The sequence below is a fragment of the Megascapheus bottae genome, chromosome 9, assembly GCF_031878675.1.
Source record: "Megascapheus bottae isolate mThoBot1 chromosome 9, mThoBot2.hap1, whole genome shotgun sequence".
In the NCBI taxonomy this organism is placed as follows: Eukaryota; Metazoa; Chordata; class Mammalia; order Rodentia; family Geomyidae; genus Megascapheus; species Megascapheus bottae.
The window spans coordinates 60,192,638-60,215,481 of NC_143517.1; the positions used below are offsets into that span (position 1 = coordinate 60,192,638).

At 39.6% G+C, this 22,844-nt stretch overlaps 1 protein-coding gene across 9 annotated transcripts in view; it reads right to left on the reverse strand.

Annotated features, from left to right (window-relative positions):
- Asap1 (ArfGAP with SH3 domain, ankyrin repeat and PH domain 1) overlaps nucleotides 1–22,844 on the reverse strand; it is a 276,484-nt gene that overhangs the window by 122,474 nt on the left and 131,166 nt on the right. The gene's annotated exons all lie outside the window — the stretch shown is intronic.

The window sequence follows — 22,844 nt, forward strand, 5'->3', positions numbered from 1 at the left end:
AATATTGTTTTCTCAACTCATGTAAGAACTGATATGGTATAAGACTCATACACTTTCTTTTAAAGGTTATGAACAGTATTTCATCTAACACAAACATACAAATACAGTTAAATCTGAGAGACAATTCTAAAAAAAAAAAAAAGCTCTAGAGTTTGGCCAGTGGTGAAAAGAAGGCAAATGAAGGGTACATCTAAAAGCTCCACCCCACAGCTTAGGGAAAGGATGCTGTCCTTCAGTCACGCAAGGCTCCTTTCTTGAAATAACACATCTAAATATGCTAACAAATCCCATTACCCCAAGTGCCAGAAATCTGCAATAACTTCCTATAAAATGTCATATAATATTAGACTAGGGCAAAGAGAAAAATGGCATCTTTGTGGGCTATACAATGATATTCTTCAACCCACTAAAAGTATGATAAAATGCACAGCTGCATTTACTTACCATTTGATCATGTCAAAGGTAAGGGGACAGAGAATAAACAAATGCCTGTAGAAGATAATGTTCATCCCCAGTAACACAGTAAGTAGTAGCTGACCTGTCTTGAATTCAGCAATACAGCAACTTTACATCCTATGTATAACTAAACAGTATGGATTTTTAACCTAGGAGAGTATTTCACAAACAGTCCCAACAAGTTTGTTCATTCAAATTCTAGGCACAGAAAAAAAAGACTAAGAAGAAACAACTCCAAAAAAAAAATTGTTATGTGGAGAACTGCTAGAAGGATTCAGAAAAAAAAATCATACAAGTGGGATATAAGAATGGAATATTCTTTGAGCCTATACCACTGATGATGGGATATGAGATCTTCCCTCCAGACCAAGTGGTATCTGTTCATTACAGCACAGTGTAGGAACTACTAGTCTGAGACATGCACACAAATCTGGCCACCCCACTCCTAGCTTGGGACAACTGTACTAGCTGAGTCCTCTGTCTGAACTCTCTTCCTCAAGCTCACAGATGATTGGCTCTTTTCTTCTTACATGGGCCTCAGATTAAAAGCTCTTCTTCTGAGGGGCTATAAACAGACATTTTAAAGCTATATATTCTTGAGCCAATGAGAGTTCCTTTCAAACTCATCTCATATGGTATTTTGTAAAGTACTACCCCATCCTGAAATGACTGTGATTTATTATTTATTTATCTTCACTAGAAGAATGAAGCTTTTAAGAAAGCAGGGTATATTTATCTGGATTAGGGAAGGGGGTGGGGAACAAACAAAATGGTGAGACAAAGGACAAAGGGTGAACAACAGCGATATTCTCCAGACAGCATGGTGGAAATGAACTTTACAACTTGGGGGAGCCAGATGGGAGAGGGAAAGTGAGAAAATAATGAGGGAAGGTATAATAAGGTTCTACAAGAAATGTATTCATTACTTTATGTGTCTAAACATCACTTTGACAATAAAACTAAATTTTTTTTTAAAAAAGGCAGGGCCCTGTGTAACCTCAAAAATGCATTATGACACGAAGCCCAAGTGATACTGTAAATGATTGTAAATGAATGAACAAATACACTATCAATAAAGTAACAGTTCAGAATCCTAAAGATAAGTGGACATGGGAGAGAAATCAGTTGCCTCCCAGGAAGGCCCCAAGCCATCCATTCCATTAATGTACCTACAGAAGTATCTAGTACAAAGCCTTACACAGAGCAGATACTCAAAACCAGCAAGCAGGTCTGCACATGCAGGTCGTCAGTAGAGTGCTTGCCTATCGTGTGTGAAGCCTTGAGTTCAGTTCTCCAATAAAGAAACAACAAGGCAAGTAATAACTGCCTTCAAGGTGGTTGGTTCTAAGAGTGAAATTCTTGAAACCTTTAGAAGAAGTATTCCTGTTCCCAAGTGATTTTTTTTTAATGAATTGTTAGTTGCTTGTGGAGAGAGGAAAAAGGAGAGGAAGAGGACGAAAGAGAAGAAAAGCGGAGGGAGGAGAAGGAAGGGAGGAGAGGTGAAGGGAGAAGATATTCTGTTTATATTGCTTTTAGCTATATTCAGAGAGATCATTTAAAAATTATATGTGTGTAGTATGTATAAGCACGCATGCGCTCTGTTGGGGATTGAACTCAAAGCCCTGCACGTGCCAAGTATAAATTACAGCAAAGCAAACATTTTCTAATATGCACTACTCTTTTACTAGGGAAGACAACTTTGGTTGAATTTTAGTTCATGTTTGCTTGTTGGAAAAGCCAGAGACTGGGGAAGGAGGGAGGATTGAATAGTATGTTCAGGCTGCAGGATGGAATACCTAATTTTATTCACAGAAAGTCCTTAAGGACCAAGAGTGGCCTTCCTGCCAGAATTATCAACTGTAAGGTCTCATATGTTAGAATCTGTATGTGTATAATAATAGTGAGAAAGCAAAAGCTCAAAAAGTAGTTCAGCCGGCCCCAGTGGCTCATGCCTATAATCCTAGCTACTCAGGAGGCTCAGATCTGATGATCCCGGTCCAAAGCCAGCCTAGACACTAAAGTCCCTGAGGCTCCAATTAACCACTAGAAAATGGGAAGTAGTGCTATGGCTCCAGGGGTAGGGTAGTAGCCTTGAGCTGAAGAGCTCAGGGACAACTCCTAGGCCCAGAGTTCAAGGCCCACAGTGGACAAAAAACAAAAACAAAACAAAAAGTAGTTCAATGTGATCCTCAAGAAAGTAGTGAATAAAGAGAAAGAGGGACAGGGAAGGGATAAAGGCATCAAGAGAAAGAATGACAATTAAAAGCACTTCAAGGAGGGCCAGAGTTTGGCCTAATGGTAGTGTGCTTGCCTAGCATGCACAAAGACCTGGTTCGATTCCTTGGTACCACACATACAGAAAAATGCCAGAAGTGGTGCTGTGGCTCAAGTGGTAGATCTCTTGCCTTGAGAAAGACCAAGGACAGTGACCAGGCCTTGGGCTCAAGCCCAGGACTGGTAAAAAATAAAAAATTAAAAAAAATACTTCAAGGAAGAGGAAAATAGACTGCAAGAGTTTGTTCTGTTGATCCTTAAATGTGTTATGTATATTTGAATAGTCAGGCACTTCATCAGATGCCTAGGTGTGAGTATCAAGCACTACACCAATCTCTGCTTGTGAGCTGCATGCTCCTTCACACAGTTCCACTCAACACAGCAAAACTAAACCTGAAACTCTTCTTACTGACACAGCTGATGAAGGAAGTTATCCATAAAACTAATTCTTACAAATCAGGGTTTGTAAGATCACTTCCTGATCTTACATTTTAGACATTTAGGTATCTGTGTCTCTTGTGCTACTCTAGCAGCTAAAAACTATGTGAGGAAGACAACACTAACCAGGATAATATCCAGTTACTTTATTTCTTCACACAGAAGATGCCTCTAAGAATTTGCTGAGTTAGTGAAAAAAATCTCCCCTCTCTCCCTCTCCCTCTCCTCTCTCTCTCTCTCTCTCTCTCTCTCTCTCTCTCTCTCTCTCTCTCTCTCCCTCTCTCCCTCCCTCCCACCTTCCCCCCCCCCCTTTGTGGGTCATGGGCCATCAGGTTGGCCTGGGTGCTATACCTGAAGCTCTTCAACTCAAGTTACCTCCCTACCCTTGAACCAAATCCCACTTCCCATTTTCTAGAGGTTAACTGGAGATAAGAGTCTCAAGTTCTTTTGTGCCTGGGCTAACTTTGAACCTTGACCCTCAGATCTCAGCCTCCTGAATAGCTAGGATTACAGGCATGAGCCACCTCACCCAGCTGGCCTTCTCTTTCATCAGCTCAAGGCTCAGGTCATCTTCTAGAAAGGCCTTTCAACTCCCCTACTTACACCAAAACACTCTGAGGCAATTTATTTCTGGTTATTCTCACATATGGACAGATTAATTCCTAAGGCATGAGAGCCAATGATCTGGCTGGAAGGCTGAATCAAAATTGTGCAGATCACTGGGTTTTAACTTTCTGATTCTTTTCTAAAAGGCTTCAAGGAATAGGATGGCATCAGCCTTCCTGGAGAACACAGTAAAAGCTGAAAGATTAAACCAATAGTGACAAACACTAAATACTTCTCTCATATCTCTGTATGCTGTTGAATATACTTCTAGGTGATTTCGGAAAAACTGTCTTGAATATATAATGTGAAAAAGGTACCTCTTCACATTGGTTTTGGTACCATTGAAGAGCTGGTTCCAGAACTTCTGAACTAATCGAAATGAAAAGAATGCTCACTCTTGGAGACTGTGCAAGAATATCAAGGGAGCACAGTGAATGCCGCTGAAACCAGATCTGTCCTGCAAGGATACAGGTAGTGGCCATAAAGGAAACTTAAACCCAGGTAGTCTGAAAATATTTATCACTGACACCAATTAGAACTATCTTTCTATGCAATTACTGGCTTAACCAATGTTCACTGAGCACTGCAGTGTTAGGAAAAAAAAATACAAGGGTCTGTGTGACACACCTTTGGAACAGCTAGGTAAATGGCACAGAGTTGCAGACGTAACAAAAAGAAGGGAAAGGGGGACAAGAAAACTGACATCATAGTGTACACAGTATGTGAGGTGAGCTGTCATTCCTACCATCCACGTCTGCTGTCATTCCTACCATCCACGTCTGCAGTCATGGAGAGTCCTTCTACTGTTCTTGGACCAAACACAGAGGATCAGGGGTTAAGAAGTCACGAAGACAGGTGAATGCAGAATGCAGAAAAAGGAACCCGAAGACAGTGTGAGGAGCTGAAGCCTGGGGTACCGCAACTTATCCTGTGTGCCACCAGCCTATGAGACACCAGCAGGACCAGAAGAGTGCATTAGGTCAGAAGACCTGCTGCCTACAGAGAGAAAGGGACAGGGCAAGAGTTCTTTTTGTGAAAAGAATTGGCAGAGATGCTACCCTACGTTAGTTTCACAATTAGTATGAGTTGAATGAGGTTGCTAAATCAGGAGAAAATGATTTACCTAAAATAAAACGATTTGCATAACACAGCAAAAAATGGAAAGCTAATGTGTCATATGCAAACGAAAGATCTGAGTTGTTTATCAGTGCCTCTGTAAACTATAAAGAGCATTATGAACACTCAATCTGCTGCACTCACACAGACATCAATCACAGACATTTAATACCCTCTCGTGTTCATATTGCTGAATGGAGTAGAATGTGACCCAGGACGGCAAAGAGTTGTAGATACTAAGGGTTTAGGATCCCATGTATCCTATTTCACATTTTGATCCTTTGACAAAGATCCAGTATATAATTTTCAGTGATACATCTGGAATGACTCTAAAGCTCCAATACATACTATAGAATTGTCACCAAATCATCAAGTTTCTAAGCTTAAGAAAGGCATTAAGATGTAACTCACTAAATTCTGCCTTATCACTTGTACCTTCTGTAGATATTGAAGCCCAGAGTAGGGTTTAACAGATCAGTTCAGTGACTGTAAGTATCTAGAATTAAACAAGATCAGGATATATCTGTACTCCATAATGCTGCTGTTTCTCTTGTACCACTTGTTTTAAAATCTTGCTGTTTAGTTCACTACCTTGAGAGAAGTGGCTTCTTAACCTAAGGCAAAAAAAAACCCAATGGTTTCTTTGTTCAGGTGATATTGGTACAAGCTCACTTTCTAACTTTCTCAGGGGACATCATGGTTCCAATTGTCTCCAAGCCCTAGCCTGTCTTTTGAAGGTCAGGACAGGACATTAATGACGAGGCTGTTTTCTGTTCCCTGTGGACGAGGCGTATTTCCCTCAGTAAACTCCCCTTTAAGCTCAGCTGATGAGCACAGGAAGACTTACTGAAGTCCTCTCTATCTTGTCTCTCCAACAAGTAAAAGTTCCGTGTGAGGAGATCTGGGTGTTCATGTAGTACAAAGAAAGAATCCTGGATAGGATCTAACTGGATTGCCTCTCGTTTGTGGATTCTCAGTTTTCTAACAGGGACATCTAGACCAAGGTGTAGTCTCTTCTGCCTCTGATTTTCTCTACATTGAGTATTTTTTTCAAGTCCCAAGATACCATCCTTCCATGTCAATTTTCTTAGTATGCTAGATTTTGTTTTAAATAAAAGAAATATCAATTTCAAAACAGGAGTTACAACAGCATCATTAGTCCTGGGGAAGGCTCTTATATTTAAGATTTCCATGTAATTAAAGAATCAGTCGCAGCATTCATTTTAATTCCAGTAACCTTGGCATTACTTTTTTGCACTTCTGCTCCCAAGAAATTGAAAGTCCAGAACCTTACGAATCTTATAAGAAAAACATTAACGCTGCCATTTTTTTTTTTTTTTGGCCTGTCCTGGAGCTTGAACTCAGGGCCTGAAGCACTGTCCTTGGGCTTTCTCAAGACTAATGCTCTACCACTAGCACCACAGCACCACTTCCAGCTTTTTTCTAATGTATGTGGTACCGAGGAATTGAACCCTGGTCTTTGTGCATTAGGCCAATCTCCCGACCCAATGCTGCCATTTTCATAAACAAAGATATTGGATAAAAAGGTAGGGGTCCAGAGTCTAAAATCTAGTAAAAACAATAAAAAAAACTTGTTTAGTCAGTTGTGAACTCAGAGCTTCGACACTGTCCCCAAGCCTCTTTGTTCTCAAGGTTGGGGCCCTACCACTTAAGCCACAATACCACTTCTGGTTTTTGATTGGCTAATTCGAGGTAAGAATCTCAGGGGAGATTTTTCCCCTGGTTCAAACTATGATCCCTAGATCACAGTCTTCAGAGTAGTTAGGATTATAGGCGCTGAGTAACATCTGTTACTTAAAGCTAGCACTCTACCACTTGAGCCAGTGCCACCTCTGGCCTTTTCTGTATGTGAATATTGAGGAATTGCTAGCCCTGTTTTCTTTTGTTTTTAAACTCTTGTTTATTTCCAAAGTCTGTGCTTTTTCTCTAATACCAGTTCCTGTGGTTCCCATGTGTGCTACACACTGAACTGCTAACTGACTCACCTCCCTCTTCGAAGGGAATATAAAACTTAACCCACTAGGGACTTAGGTTTCTTGCTTATTCAGCAAAATGTACCTCACAAGTACCAACTGAAGGTAGTATTTCCCAGCCCCTGAAACAAGATTTTTAACAAACAAACAAAACAAAACAAAAAAACCCCAGAGATGGCCGGGAATGTGGCCTAGTGGTGAGGGCTTGCCTAGCAAGCATGAAGCCCTGGGTTTGATTCCCCTGTACCACATATACAGAAAAGGCCAGAAATGGTGTTATGGCTCAAGTGGTGGAGTACTAGTCTTGCTAAATTTTAGGGACAGTGTTAAGGCCCTGAGTGCAAGCCCCAGGACTTGGGGGAAAAAAAAGAGAGAGAAAAATAATTATAATAAAAATCACAGGTAACAGTTGCCATTACTACTGTGAACTATATTTGTAACTCTTCCATTGTACCCACAGAAATGCAGAAGGACGCAGAGATAACACAAACATAATAAACTGCAAATAGCAAATGCATGCAAATAAGTTCAACCAAGTAGTAATAATAAATTCTGCATAAAACTGTCATGAGATTCCTTTTTAATCTTTGTACAGCTGTAAAAAATGGAATGAGGAATAACGGAGAAATTTCTGAGAAATGGACACAACTTGATAATGGTCAAATTGTATTCTAAATCACAGATACATGTGAGATATTCATCCTACTCCTGATAGTTCCTACCAATGCAACTGTTGATATTTCCTCAGTTGTAGATAAAAATATACTGTTATCAAATGTTCTACATGCTTTTTTGTAGAGGTTTATATAGAAAGCCAGAAATAACCTAAATCCAACAACACTGAAATGGTAAAGTATAAATAGGAGGGCTTATTATGCAGTTATTAAAATTGCATTTGCAACAATTAAAAAGAAAAGAATATCATTTACTGAATATCAACTACTGGGTGATGTGTGTACACCTTATGAAATATCATTTAGAAGGTAAGTCTGGAAAGACAAACATGTCTAAAAGCTACTACTACGTATTCAATGATCAGGAAACGTTCTTTTAAAATAATTTCCCTCTACAATATTACACAATGAAAACTGCAAGAACACAAAAGACTTTTAGGTGTTTTACCTACTCTTTGTAATTCATGTAATGCCTGCTTTCCCTCACAGTTTCAAAAGACCCAATGACATGCTAACTTTCATGGAGAATGGAGGAGAAATAGTACATCCACTCAGTAATTTCTGTGTCGCTTGGCAAATTGTACATTTTAAAAATTAGTAGAATATTGTGTTTCAAGAGCTCCTGTCTGGGGCCAAGAAGAAAACTGTAATCACAGCAATTACCTTGTGAACCTCTAATTTCTGTTGTAGCTCTAAAGTTTGGAGTAGCATACCCACCCACGAACACTATGGCTTTTTCATCTAGAAGCAATTTCAGCTCTATTCTTGGGAAAATAATAATTATAGGTACAGCAAGGTATTTAAAGGAAAAAAAACAGTCTCAAAACACCATTGCCATGTTATAACATAGTGGTTATTCCTTAAGAACACTGAAATCTAGACTAGAAAGAAGATCCCAAGTCTCATCTTCTAGAGATTGGAAGACCTTAGCAGGAGCCCCTGAGAAGAAAACTGTTTTTTTTAATTTTTTTTTTGCCAGTCCTGGGCTTGAACTCAGGGCCTGAGCTCTGTCCTTGGGTTTTCTCAAGGCTAGAGCTCTACCACTTGATCCACAGCACCATTTCCAGCTTTTTTTCTATGTATGTGGTACCATGCTAGGCAAGCACTCTACCACTGGGCCAAGCTCCCAGCCTGAGAACAGTTTTTGCTGTGAGATAAAAAAACAACTGAGCTAGTTGGCCTTTTAGCTACTAACCAGTTCTAACATTCTATCAAAACTGTATTTCCCGAAGTAGGCCCAATAGTCTCCCTCGTTTGTCATAATCAGTAGAAACCTTGGGCTCTCCTAGCAGAGATTTACAATAGAACAAAATTTAGATACATTAGCCAAATAGTACACTGAATGTAAGGACCTCCACGATAAGGAAACAAAAGCCATATAATGAGTGACTGTTGTTCTTAATGTACTATGTTATCTCTCATCTCTTTTGCCATCCCTTGGTTATTGCATATTGTTACAATTTTTCACCTTCTTATCTGATATATTTTATAGGTGCTTAATTGGTTATTTGAAATTGGATAGGGAAGGGGGGAAATCAAGATAAGCAGGGGGAGGGTGGGAGGGAAATGGGGACCATGCCATGAGAAAGGGTATGAATGTTTGTGAAGTTATGCACCTACTATCTGGTGAATATAATGTAACCCTTCTACTAATCACAATAAAAATTATTTAAAAAAACAAAAAAGAAAAAATTGTATTTCCTAGTCTGAACCTAATGACTCAAAACATGAGGTAGATGACACAAACTCATTTATGTTAGATCAACCATTTTCATCTCTGATGGGATAAGCACATTAACTACTAAATAGATACCAGAATTTAGGGGCAATGGTTTATAGCCTGGAATTTGGGATCAAACTGCCTGGGTCAAATCTCAGCTCCAGCTACAAGATCTGGCCGGGTACATAACCTGTGTTTTTTTCTCATCTGTAAGAGTTATTTATAGTAACTAATCTCATAGCTGTACAGATTAAATGAAGAAATCCACACAAATCAAGAGCTCCCACGGTGTTTGGTACTGTACACAGCAAATCCTCAATGCATGTTAACGCAGGTACAGGCTTAATGATTTTGGTAGTGGTGATATTTTCATGGTTCCTGGGAAGCCTAACGGTCAGATAATGGTCAACTCAAAAGATAGGCCTCTTAAAAGGGTTTAATGGCTAATGTATAATGTCCGCCCTTTCTCCACTCCCGAACTTCGGGTCTTTAACACATCCCTGATCATACAAGCTCCCAGACAAGGTACCCAATTAGCAGCACCTGGGCCTTACTGATGAAGAATTACTAGAGAAACACAGGGATGAAGTATGTGACTTTGCCTAGAAGCAAACCCCAACATTATCTACCACTGTTGTTTCTATACATATAAATCTCCACGTTCACCAGTAAACAAGCTTTCTAGAAATCAAACTTTTGAAATTTCATTAAAACCCCCCAGAACACTTTGGAAATGTTTTCCTCAGAATTCAGGTTTTTGTGTTTCATGAGAATGAGAGCTTTGGTACCAAGCATGGTCACTCTCTCATGCTCCTAGTTCAGGGTGCAGGCTGCCAGTATGACAAACTTATTATAGTATGATACTTGGGGATGTTTTGATTTGTACTTCTTTTATGGCCAGAGATGTCGAACATTTCTTCATGTGTCTTCTTTAGAGAAATCTCTCTTTAATGGGATGGTTGTTTCTTTGGACATTTGTTTTGGAGAGATTCAGTTTTTTAGCTGTAGATATATTTTAGATATGAGGCCTTTGTCTGTTATATGGCTAGTGAAGATCTTCTACCACTCTGTGGGCTTTCTATTTAAGTTGCTAGCTATGTATGTCTTTTACCATACAGAAGCTCTGAAGTATAATGCAGTCCCATTTGTCCAAACTTCCTTTAATTTGTTGGGTTTCTGGGTCTTTATTAAGAAAGTTTCAACCTGTGCCAAGGAGACCTATTCCTTCTTGTAAAGTTTTCAGGGTATCTGTTTTTACCTCGATGTCTTTGATCCATTTGGAATTAATCCTGGTGCAGGGTGACACAGAAGGATCCAACTTGAGTTTTCCGCAGGTGCTTAACCAGTTCAGAACTAGCTTTTTTTTAAAAAAAATATTTATTTATTTTTGGTTGGTTGTAGGGCTTGAACTCAGGACCTGTGTGCTCTCCCTGAGCTTTTGGCTCAAAACCAACACTCTACTATACTTTAAGCCAGAGTACCACTTCCAATTTTCTGATGGTTAACTGGAAGTAAGACTCTTCTAGACTTTCCTTCCTGGCTGGCTTCAGACCTGCATCAGATATCATCCTCCTAAGTAGCTAAGATTATAGGCGTGAGCCACCAGGCTTATTAGCATTAGAAGTAGTTCTTTGAATGACTCAGTTTGGGTAATACAGATTTGGATCATAATATTCAAAAAAATCTGTTAGTTCAATTAGAGAATACAAATGGACAGTATTTTACATAGCATACTATCTTTTATAAATTTTGCCTTTACACATATACAAATGTGGTAAAACCACTGGTGGCCTACATCTGTAATCACACCTGCAATCCTAGCTACTCAGGAGGCTGTGATCTGATGATGGCAGTTGGAAAGCTAGCCCAGGCAAAAAGTCCTTGAGATTATTTCTAATTAGCGAGTAAAAAGGCCTGACCAGAACTGTACATCAAGTGGTACAACATCAGATGAAGTGGTACAACACCAGCTATAAATGAAAAAGTCAAATGAAAGTGCCAGACCCTGAGTTCAAGCCCTTATACTGGCATAAAGAAAATATCTCCAGGGAGTCTTGAAATAAAAATTCACAAGCCTCTCCTTTCCTATACAATGCCTCGACTGAACTCACTTCACCTTTTCCCAGTAACAGAAACCAGTGAAGCCTAACAAAGAGATTCAACTTGAGGTTCTCCAGTTTCCACTGAAGTTCAAGGTCCAGCAAGTCAGTGATGCTTGGTTCCAGTGTCACAAGATCTCCTGTGGCTGCCATAGATAACTGTTGCCCTGGTAACAGTTCAAGGATGGAAAGAAGGTGTTAGGTCATGCACAGGATTTTTGAGGAGAAAATCATCCACCTGAGCCTACTTCCTCTGTGAAGACTGTGAGAGAGGATGGCTGCCAAAAATAGCTCCTATTTATACCTGCAGCTCTGGAATACTTAATAACCCAGCCATCCTCACTTTCAACTCACTGAATAAGTTACATGGACAATCTAGCCGTGAAGCCTTCTAGATTACGTCCCCCAAGCTCAAGTTCCATGAATAGATCAGCACTCCTTTCCAACTATTTCATCACAGAACTATGCAAACAATACAGCTGGTGCCTCTGAATGACTCTGGGAGTATGAGTGTGTCCCTCAATCTCTTTAGTCTAGTCTAGACTACTGACTACTATTGACAGGTAAAAGGGAAGATGAGAGGTACATCTAGTTGTCTGACATAAACAGGTGCTGAGTAAATAGTACTTGTTCTCACAATGTGTCTCCACTCTTACTGTCTCAGCTGTTCTATTCAAATGCAGTTTCTAGTTCTCACAGTAGATGTCCTAGTATGTGGTGGCTGACTGCCTTGCTGATTTCTCTTCCACAAACATCAAGTATGTCCTTGTCTCAATTTCTGAATTTCTTACTCTGTGCCCCCTCACCTTGCAATTTTGAAGCGGCAGGGAGTCTCTTCCTGTATGTTCCTTATGAATTCCAAAAATAAATGGCAGAGGAACATCTGTCTTTTTGCTCATTTTTTTTTGAGGGATGGGGGGAAAAAAAGGAAACTCTATGAAAGTAGTAAGTCCCCACAGAATATGCATCACAAAACCCATGACCTGAGTTGATATAATGACAACTTGCCTGTAATTAGGGGAATAAAATGATAAATCCACAAAAATGGACTGGATTTTTCCTTCAGGCCTTGGGATTGCTAAATATCACATAATCTCCCTTGGGATTTTCCTGGCCTTTATTTGCTTCCAACAAGCTTCAAACATTCTCCGAGTTCCCATTTCTTTTAAATCTACCTCCTTTTATTTCAGCTAATAACAGAAATAATTTCTCAAGAGTCACTGCTATGAAAAGAAAGTCTTCAAGTGAGTGCTTAAATGTTTAAAATTCATGTCCCAGTCTCACCAGTTCTATTCTGTGAAACTGCACTGACATCATTCAGAGGGCAGGGATTCTCCTGCCCACTGGCTTTTCACCCAAGGGACAGACAGGCAAAACTAAACAATTCCAAAAATAGGTTTCTAATCCAATAGCACTGTTATGGGTTGCTGATGACTACACAAAAATTTTACACAAGAATCAACATGAGTTATAACTATGATTCTTTATTATTCAATCTAATGAACTATCTTACAACTGCTCCCTAATTAGCTATGCCTTCTGTAACTTCACACTTTTATAGAGAAAGACATTACAAAAGGCTAGATTAATTTTAGTTCAATGCCCTTTATTTACAAGACAGATTTCCAACACAAGCAAATTCTGTGTTTTTGGGTAATTCTTATGAGGATAAAGAATGACTAAGTCTTTCAAATTAACCATATTTATCCACCAGCCATTAGTTACCCTAAGACTAATAAAAAGTACAAGTGACAAGATGGGGAAGATGGATGAGGATATAATAAATATGGAGAAAGACTGATGAGGATATGATAAATTACTTTTTTTCCTCAGAGGTAGTACTGGGGTTTAAATTCAAGGATTTGTACTCACTAGACTGGCACTCTACCATTTGAACCATGTCTCTCAGCCCTAAATTTTGGTGGTAAAATAGCAACGTCTTCTGTTCTGGTTGGTCTCAAATCACAGACCTCCTGGGTAAGTTAGGATTACAGGGATGAGCTATCGCCATTCTTAACATGACATATTCAAAATAAATACTTGAGGAACTGGAAGTGTAGCCTAGTAGTAGTAGTAGAGTGCTTGCCTAGCATGCATGAAGCCCTGGGTGTGATTCCTTAGCACTACATACACAGAAAGAGCCAGAAGGGGTGCTGTGGGTCAAGTGGTAGAATGTTAGCCCTGAGACAGAGTTCACCGATAGTGCCCAGGCCCTGAACTCAAGCCCCAGGGCTTGCAAAATAAATAAATGACTAAACAAACACTTGAGGAATAAATAAAATGAATATGATTAATAGGTATAAGTTTAAAAATAAATATTATAATTACTATAAAAATAGCACTAATAGACACATATAATATAAACTGCATTTTTTCTTCTTTGTTAACAACCAGTATGTAAGAAAAAATTTATTTAATGAATAGTTTTCATGCTTCTAGTGCTGCTTAATAAAAAGACATCAAACAGGTTTATTCATTGTCATTTTCAGTAAACATTTGGAATAAAAAATAAGAAAAAAGGGGTCATTGCCATCAACTGGAATTCCTAGGTCATCAAATGTCTTTACTATTTAGACTAGAAAAACCTCTTATTTCCCATGATCCCTGCTTGGAATAAAGACTATCACAAAATTTTGAAAATATTTATAAAATTGCCTACATTGGATATTCCCCTCTCTGAGCTTTAGAAGAACAGCTGTCAAATATAGTTTATCTTCAGATGCATCATTAAATATTTCAAATTTTTATCTTCAACAGAAAGATAAACAGAGGGAGGCCTGTTCCCTGACCCTGACAGGATTTCCATGAATGACATGCTAATAAAAAAATGCAAGTCAGTGGAAGCCTTGACTCACTATAGCAGAGTTTGCTATATTCAAAGCAAATGTCTGCTGTGCATCAGCACAAAAGAAATTGCTCCTCAAACCTACCCTTAAACCCCTTTCCTGATAAATTTTCTGCTTTTGTACAATGTGGAAGCATTTAAAAAAAAAAAAAAACTCCCTTCCAATAGTCAACACACTTATTAACATCAATAGCTCCTACTACTTGGCATATAGTGTCTGATTATGTTGTAGATCATAACACCCACCTTAAAAAAGTGCCAAGTCAAACATCAGATTAGACCTAGCCAGGATTTTGTAGCCAAGAACCACACTTTTCTTCTTCTACCTGTATAGCTAAATGGGCCAGAGAAGATAGTTTGATCCAGCAACCCAAAATGTGGCTGGAGAAAAGAAAGATGATGACTGGGCCACTTGGATACTATCTTTTCAGGATCTTAAAGGAGAAAAAATTAAAAAAAAGTAATTGCAAAGACCAGGCTAATTAATAGGGGTAATGTACATATATAACTAACCAAGAGAGAAAAGACAGGGAAGCCAGGTAAGACAAAAGAGAGAATGAAAGAGATGTCAAAACAAAACACACACACACACACACATACACACAGCGAGAGCACGAGAGATAGAGATAGAGCGAGAGCGAGAGCGAGAGCGAGAGAGAGAGAGAGAGAGAGGACTCCAACAAGTAGTCAGGAGGTCTAAGACTTAATTCCTCTGCCCAGTCCTAATTCTGAGCAATCTGACCTGAGCCTCTGCTCATTGAAGGGGCCAAGCTGAAATGAAGCTTCTTGTTACTCTATGTAAGTATTATAACAACCCTATGGAGTTGTTAATAGGTCACCGACCTATTAAATGATAATGTCAGGGACCTAAACTTTCAGCAAAGCCCTGCTCCCAAGCCCAGCCTGTGCACACAATATTCACTAATCTATGCACATTTCTTAATTATAACTACTAATGTTAAACAGCACATGAAAACCCTTGACATATACTATCTATCTGCTTTTTAACAGATGAACCTTTCAGGACTGGCAATGTTAATTATTTCATAGATGAAGAATCTGAGGCTCGGATAAGCCATGTGGCTTAATGGCTTGTCTAAGGTCACACAGTAACAGATGTCAGCCCTCTAATTTATATGCATTCTCTTCTTGATACACTTACGACTGTGAAATTCTACCTTATTAGAACTGATGAAAAGGAAAAAAGAAAACACACTCACCTGGGAAAGGTAGAGAATTCCTATATAACCTATACGTGATAGAACACGATGAACTATGGAAGTCTACAGAGAGATACATAAGCATATACACACTGCCTGAGTGCAACCTCCAAATGAGAAATGGAAACTTACAAACATCAAAGACAGGATCGAAGGCAAACCAAATAAAAAATGCTAGTCAAGGGCTGTGAGTTTGGCCCAGTGGTAGAGTGCTTGCTTAGCATGCACGAAGACCCAGGTTCAGTTCCTGGGTACCACATACATAGAGAAAAGCCAGAAGTGGTGCTGAGGCTCAAGTGGTAGAGCTCTAGCCTTGAGAAAGTCCAAGGACAGTGCTCAGGGCCTGAGCTCAAGCCCAGGACTGGCAAAAACAAAACAAAACAAAAACAAAAAAACACAAACAAACAACAACAACAAAAAATTAGTCAAGCAGGAACATCAACCAAGTCCCTAAAATTATGGGAAGGGGAATCGGGGAGAGCAAAGTGTGGGTGCCTCCCCTCACAACTCTTTCCACACCTCACCTGGTGGGAAGGTGTCACCATCATCTAAATGAGTTTAGATGAGAGGAGCAGCTGGACAGTTCATCATCGTTCCCTCTGCCTGAATGGAAGTTCGTAGACCACAACTTCTGATGGTGCAGGTTGCTTAGTTTATTCTTTCCCAAACTGGCAAACAGTTGTTACTGCAACCACTTTGGAATGAGGCCTCCAACGTGGTAGGAAGGAGCCATGCGACTCTAATATTGGAGTCACCCCTCCAACTTATGTTGGTTACTGTCAGGAAAGGCCAGGCTGGGCTGTGACACTCTAACTTGTGCTTCTCCATGCCACAGGGGATGATAAGTACATTACACTGTGTCCAGCCATTGTGCTTTACACCTAACTAGGTTAACAGGCATGCACTTGAATAAGAGGGAGCCTCATAGCCAGGTACTGGTGACTCACACCTGTAATCTTAGCTACTCAAGAGACTGAGATCTGAGGATCAAGGTGATAAGAGTGCCAGCTTTGAGCAAAAATAGCAAGTAAGGGTGGCACCTCCTAAGCTAACTGTGAAGACTTCCTCAAAGGAACAGTGAACCAACTGTAAGTGACACATTATCACCTTAGAAAAATACTCTTAAACAGTCTACTAAAGAAAATACTGAGTGAAGTCCTTTCTGTATAGAGTAACTTCGTAAGCTAACAGCCCAGAACTAGTTGGCACGGTCTTCCTAAAACCATGCTATTCTTTGTGACTAGAGGAATAGCCCACTGACAAAATACCATGGTAGCATGTTCTATAAAGACAGTACTCCACCCCAACTGCTTCAGCATCTCTCCTGGGAAGGAAATTACTCAATAGAGAAAGATGGGCAATGCCTCAAAGTGGGTTATGGCACCGAGGGCCATCAGCCAAAATACAGGCAATGCCTAGAATGTCAATAACACAAAAATGGTTCAGGAAATGAAGAACCATTTCTATATGGTGATATCATTATGTGATTTCTAAAAACAAAAAGACTGTAAAACAAGTGAAAAAAAGCAAAATTTATCACGATATGTGTTTAAGAGTGGTAGATGTTTAAAACAATATGTGCAAGAAACAGAGAATGAAAAGTAACTAAAAATAGCTGGGTTGCGGCAGTGGGATCATGGGTGATTTCTTCTGTTCCAAATATGTAAAAAATTCACGACTGTATAGTATACTAAATCTCAAAGAAAAAAAAAGGCATTCCAACTTCTTGATTACTCTCCAACTCAAGAACCATTTGCAGTCTCCAGAAAATTATAGTACTGTGTGTTAAACTAAGTTCTTTCCCTGAAGCACTCCCCACAATCTTGCCAATGTTAGCATACATTATGCAGGACAAGAACATTATCAAGTTACTTAACAGGACTGGAGAAATCTGAGGGAAGAGAGGGGGTGGAGGAGAAGAACAGTCAAAGGCACTTAAGCCACTAACAAAAAAGTACTGTGGCTTGTACATAAAACCATTACTGGCCGCCATGAGGCATTATCAGTCCAATAATACATTTATGTTTCAGACTTGAAAAAAAAAAGTGTACTTGAAACCAGAACAGGCCTTGAATTTCAAACACTCAGAACTAAAGGAATGCCACAGAGGGAGAATTAAGGCCAACTAAAATTGGCCTTTTGTCTAGCAGGCATTCTTCAGACTCAGGAAAAAAGGCAGAGTCTGGTTTAGCTGTGGATGCATTTGAAAGTAAAATCTGAAGTTTCCAGAATTACCCACTAGCCAGAGCTAGAATGCTGATGCTGATTTCTATGATACAATTTCCATATGAAATGACCATTACGTGACCTGAATGTACCTCTAGCTCTAAGGAAATAGACCAAAAAAATCAGCTAACAAGATATCCTGGGAATACAGACAGTTAGAATCCAAATGTCTGTTTACACATGCTTACAGGGTCAATGGATGCAGGGGAAACAATGTTAAAACTATGTGCCACCACACTAAACTGTCAAACACAAACCATCTATTCAGAGTTCCCTTGCCAAGTTACACCTTGATAAGGTGAATCTTTCAGCTTAGTGAACAGCATAGGCTTTGAAAACTGCATATGGCAACTTCTTTGCTTACTTAAACATAGTTCTCCATCCAGATAATGGATGGCAGTCTCTGGGACACTATCTGAAGGTCTGAAGGTACATAAAAAAGAACACATCTCTGCCTTCATGACTCAATGTATAAATACATGGCATCTTGATCAATGTTACCCCTTCTGTCACTCCCCCCATCTATCTCAACCCAACCCATCTTCTCAAGGCCTGGTTCCATATTCACATATGTACATTTAATATTAATGACTACATTCACCCGCCATTCCTCTCTCCAATTGTCTTCCCCCTCCCTTAAACCCTTCTCCCCTACTGATCAAACATCTTCCAGCTTCCTGGTATTTTTTTTTTGGTATAATTATTTAACCCAAGGAGTTATACCACTGGAATCCAATGGTATGTTATATAATTTGTGTTTATGTACATAATTTCCATGTGTATAGTTTAATATATATTTATAATTTAGATTTACATTATGAGAGAAAATAGGTTCCCTTTGTCTTTCTGAGCCTGACTTACATGGAAATGAAAACACATGAGCTGCTGACTCCAGTAAAAATAGCCATCATCAAAAAACAGTAACAAATGCTGGTATGGATGAGAGGTGGAAAGTAGAACTCTATTACATTATTAGTGAGAATATAAACTAGTGCAACCACTATGGCAGGCAGTTTGGGGATTCCTCATAGAACTAAACAGACGACCTTATGATCTAGTGGTATCACTCTTACTCATGTATCTAAAAGACTACAAGTCAAGATATAATAAAGATACTTGCATAGTTGTATGCAAATGTGTATGTATGTATATAAACATACACTACATTTTTATTCATCCATCAGGAAGAATATTATGTCATTTGCAGGAAGATGGAGGGACCTGGAAAAAAATATGTTAAGAATAAGGACTTTAATTATCACCTTTTCTGGTCTCTGCATTAGGGTTAAGTGGACAAGCATGTGTATTCTAAGTATCTCAGAAACACAGTACTTAGAGGCATTACTGTAAAGTACAAGAAATTTCTGAACATGTAGCATAAAATGCTTAGATTAATGGCCTATTTGAACCAACACCATCCCTTTACTATATTAAAATCTGTATGTATGCACATGTACATGAGCCCATGTGTAGGACAACACTAAATGTTAATAAAATCTTTTAAAAAATTTAAAAAAATAGAAACTTAACTTCTGTCCAGCAAGTGGAAGCTGCTTGGGGAAAAAAACAATCCCTTCACAGAAGATACAAAGTTTATTTCAAATCTTTTTTTTACTAGTATGTTCAAATTATTTTTTTTCTACTGAATTACCTCCATTTCCTTTCCCTTTTTCTTCTTTCTTCCCCTCTTCATTCTCTTTGTGCCCATACTATGGGCCTTATTTTTTTTGTGACTTTTCTGTTCATGGCCATGCCTTCAGTAATGCATTTCTGTGGTTAACTGGAAATGGAATCTAAAGGATTTTTCTGCCCTGGCTGGTTTCAAACCGATCCTCTGAGGTAGTATTATAGGTGTGAGCCACTAGAACTTGGCTACTGGAATCTATTTTAAGGGAGAGGTAATTAGACTGAATCTGTTCCTTACCTAACAGCCCTGGGATCCTCACGGAAGTTATCCATAGATCTCACAGCAGAAAATATAACTAACAATGTCATGATAAAAACAAACAAAAAACCGACAGAACATGCAAGAGAGGATGTGAAGCAGGACAACAAAATGCTTTCCATTGATCTGTGGTAAGGCACAGGTACTGGCACTACTGAAGTTCCTCAGGTGACAGGCCTGGATAGACAGCATGGTCTTTTATAATGATGGCTATTCTAATAACAAAGACCTTCTTAAGCTCCTGTTAATTCCAGTTGCATCCTCCACTAGATGACATGTACTCTAGGCTTCTTTTTCCCTTGGGATGTACCATGTCCAAATGACAGCAGGCCTCAAGATGTCAGACTGCTGATCCTACATGAATGGAATGAGTGACAGGATATCATCAACACATGTAAAGTGATACTTAGTTCCCTACTTGTGCCACAGACTACCAATCTAATATGCCCCTCTTCTCATAGCTTCCTATGGCCTTCACTTTGGGGGACATACCTTTGATCATTAATACTTAATGATATATTTTATTTTATCCAAGTCTCATTGATCAACAGGAAATCATTTATGTAAAAGTATATACAGAAGTAGTGGGCATGGAGTGCACATATGATGATATAAAGGAAGGATACATGACTTCCCATAGGGTACTTGTGGGGAGCCGGAGCGGCCGCCATTACAAGATGGCGCCTGTTCCCTGCCTCGCTCCTTGTAAACAACTTCTTAGTTCTCCTTATTTGGTATGTGAGTGCGGAGCCTTTGCTCGTTCCACTGAGTCTGCGCGTATGACGTCAGAGGCCTGACCAATCCCGAGTTTTAAAATGGTCCTGGCAACAGAGCGACCAATGGCAAAAAGCCCCGTGTTCCTTGATTGTATATAAGCAGCTGCATTTCCCTGCCCAGCGCCCCTCTGCTTCAGCTCTCCCTTCAATCAAGTTGCTCTTCAATAAAGCGTGATACGAGAAGGATCCTCGGGTGGTGTCCCTTCTTCCCTGCTGGTCAGGGGTGCCGGGCACCGCAGGTACTGATAGTCATAAAGCCTTCGTAAATGCCCTAAGTACAGAATCTGATTGGTTCTTAGCTACACTTATTGCTGTTCTTATTTCCCTTAGACCTGTACATAAAAATGGAGGCAACTCTTTTCTTTGTTCATTACCTTAACTTGGAACAGAAAGTGTTTAAGTTCTAGTGAACACAGACTATTAAGACTATGCCCCACATTAAAACCCTAGCCGTGTTGCTGTCACTGTTTCCTAATTTCTTAGACTTGGTTACTTCACTTACAAAATAGAAAGGGTCAGAATGAAATGATAAAGTATACAAAGCTCCCAGAACTCAGAAGACAGCCAACACATGGTAGCTTCTCATTTTCTAAGTGCTTTGAAACTCACAGCTGGGCGATTCTACAAGTAGAGTTATATTCCTAGCCCTAGCTGAAGTGGATAACAAATGGGTAAACGAAGGAAGCTTATAAAAGGCTTGCTCTGGGTCCTATACCAGGGAAATGCAGAAACCTCCTAAGTAGCTCTTTAGAGCAAGGAAAGCCCACAAATTCATTTATCAAATGTTTCTGGAAACTAACAATAATGGTTTGGGCTGGCAGCACTTAGGCACGTTCAGATGGATGGTTCAGTGTCAATACCCTCTCCATTATCATTCCCTTGAGGCACACCCATCCTGATAGTCTTCAAGAGTTCTCCTTACCCACAGTCTAGGGAACCTGAGAGCACATCTAAAACAGGGCAGCAGACAAAGCTAAAAGTTCATCCCCTTAAGTAAAATGCCTATTAATGGAGTCATAGCAAAGTTCAGATGGGGCTACTTTGTTCTTGTTTTTATTTTCTAGTGAAAAATCATGTGGGAAAAATGCTTATTTACTCAAAGACTAAAACAGCAGAACAGGCAGGAAACATATTTACTTAGAACCCACTGAAAGAGATCCTACTAGCCACATTTCTGTATAAGTAAAGGTCCTGATATGATGGACTTCATCTGAGGCAAGAGATTCTATAATAGGTGTTCCAGAAAGAGGCATGTTTCTCTAATGAGTACCAGAGAGAAAGATTCAGCAATTCCATGAAGGGATATTTTGAACAGTAATAAGACACCACTGAAGAACACCCGAGACTGGCTTTTTAAGCCAGCCATTGCTAATAAAGTATAGTGCCTCTGGGCACAGAAAACTTGCAAAGCAGAATAAAGTGAGGGCAGGGGCACTGCGCTAATTATCACTATGTAAGTACAAGAAAACAACCGCATATACATTCCAGTTTATTCTTCCATGGTGACAAAAGCTCTACCAGTCTTATTTCATAAAGATTCACTGACTTGTTCCAAATCACACTGCTAATAAGTACTAACAAGACTGGAAATTCTAATCTTCTAACCCAAAATTTAGCTTATTTTTCCATGAGAGTCAATTATAGAATACAAAAAGTGAGCATGCTAAGACACTGGAGGTTTTGTGTTGAGTGACTGGAGCCTGAGAAAGAAGAGCTGCGCGAGTGTTCTTGATATCCCAGGCCTCCTGTGACAGGCTGTCTACCACAGCCCAGCTTACTTGGAGCAAGCCATTGACTCAAATTTTGACCAAACAGATTTGTGACGACACTTTGGCAAACTCAAATGAGGAAAACAAAGAATGCGCTACTTGACTATGTGAGCCCCAAAATGGAAACACATACATAGTGCCCTAAAAAGCCCAGTGGCAGCATATGTGACCCTAAACTCAAAAGAAACCAAGAGCCCCAAAATGGAAACACATACATTGTGCCCTAAAAAGCCCAGTGGCAGCATATGTGACCCTAAACTCAAAAGAAACCAAGTCCGAAGAAGCTTTGTAACAGAAGCAGAAGAACCAAATAAGCAGTGCATGGGTGGGGCCAAATGTCTCAGTAGACTTGGGAAACTCAGAGACCATAATGGCGGACAACAGGAGTCTGACTGCTGTGGGCAAGGTTAGTCCCAAAGGAGGAAATGGCCTAGCTGGCTGATGGCATGTCAAGTGCCATTTTCTTAGCTCTCCAGAACCCAAGCCCTCCACAACAGACACACTGTGTTAAGTGCAGACACTTAACAACACCAGACCCTCCAGATAAGAATCTCCAAGTTGATCATGATGCATTCTCTGGCTGAGGACCACAGGCCATGGTAACCTAAGGAAGACTAAGAAGAAAGCAGCTGCCACACAGGACAGGAAGAAAGAAGAATCAAATTGTCTCTGTTTCATCTATTCTG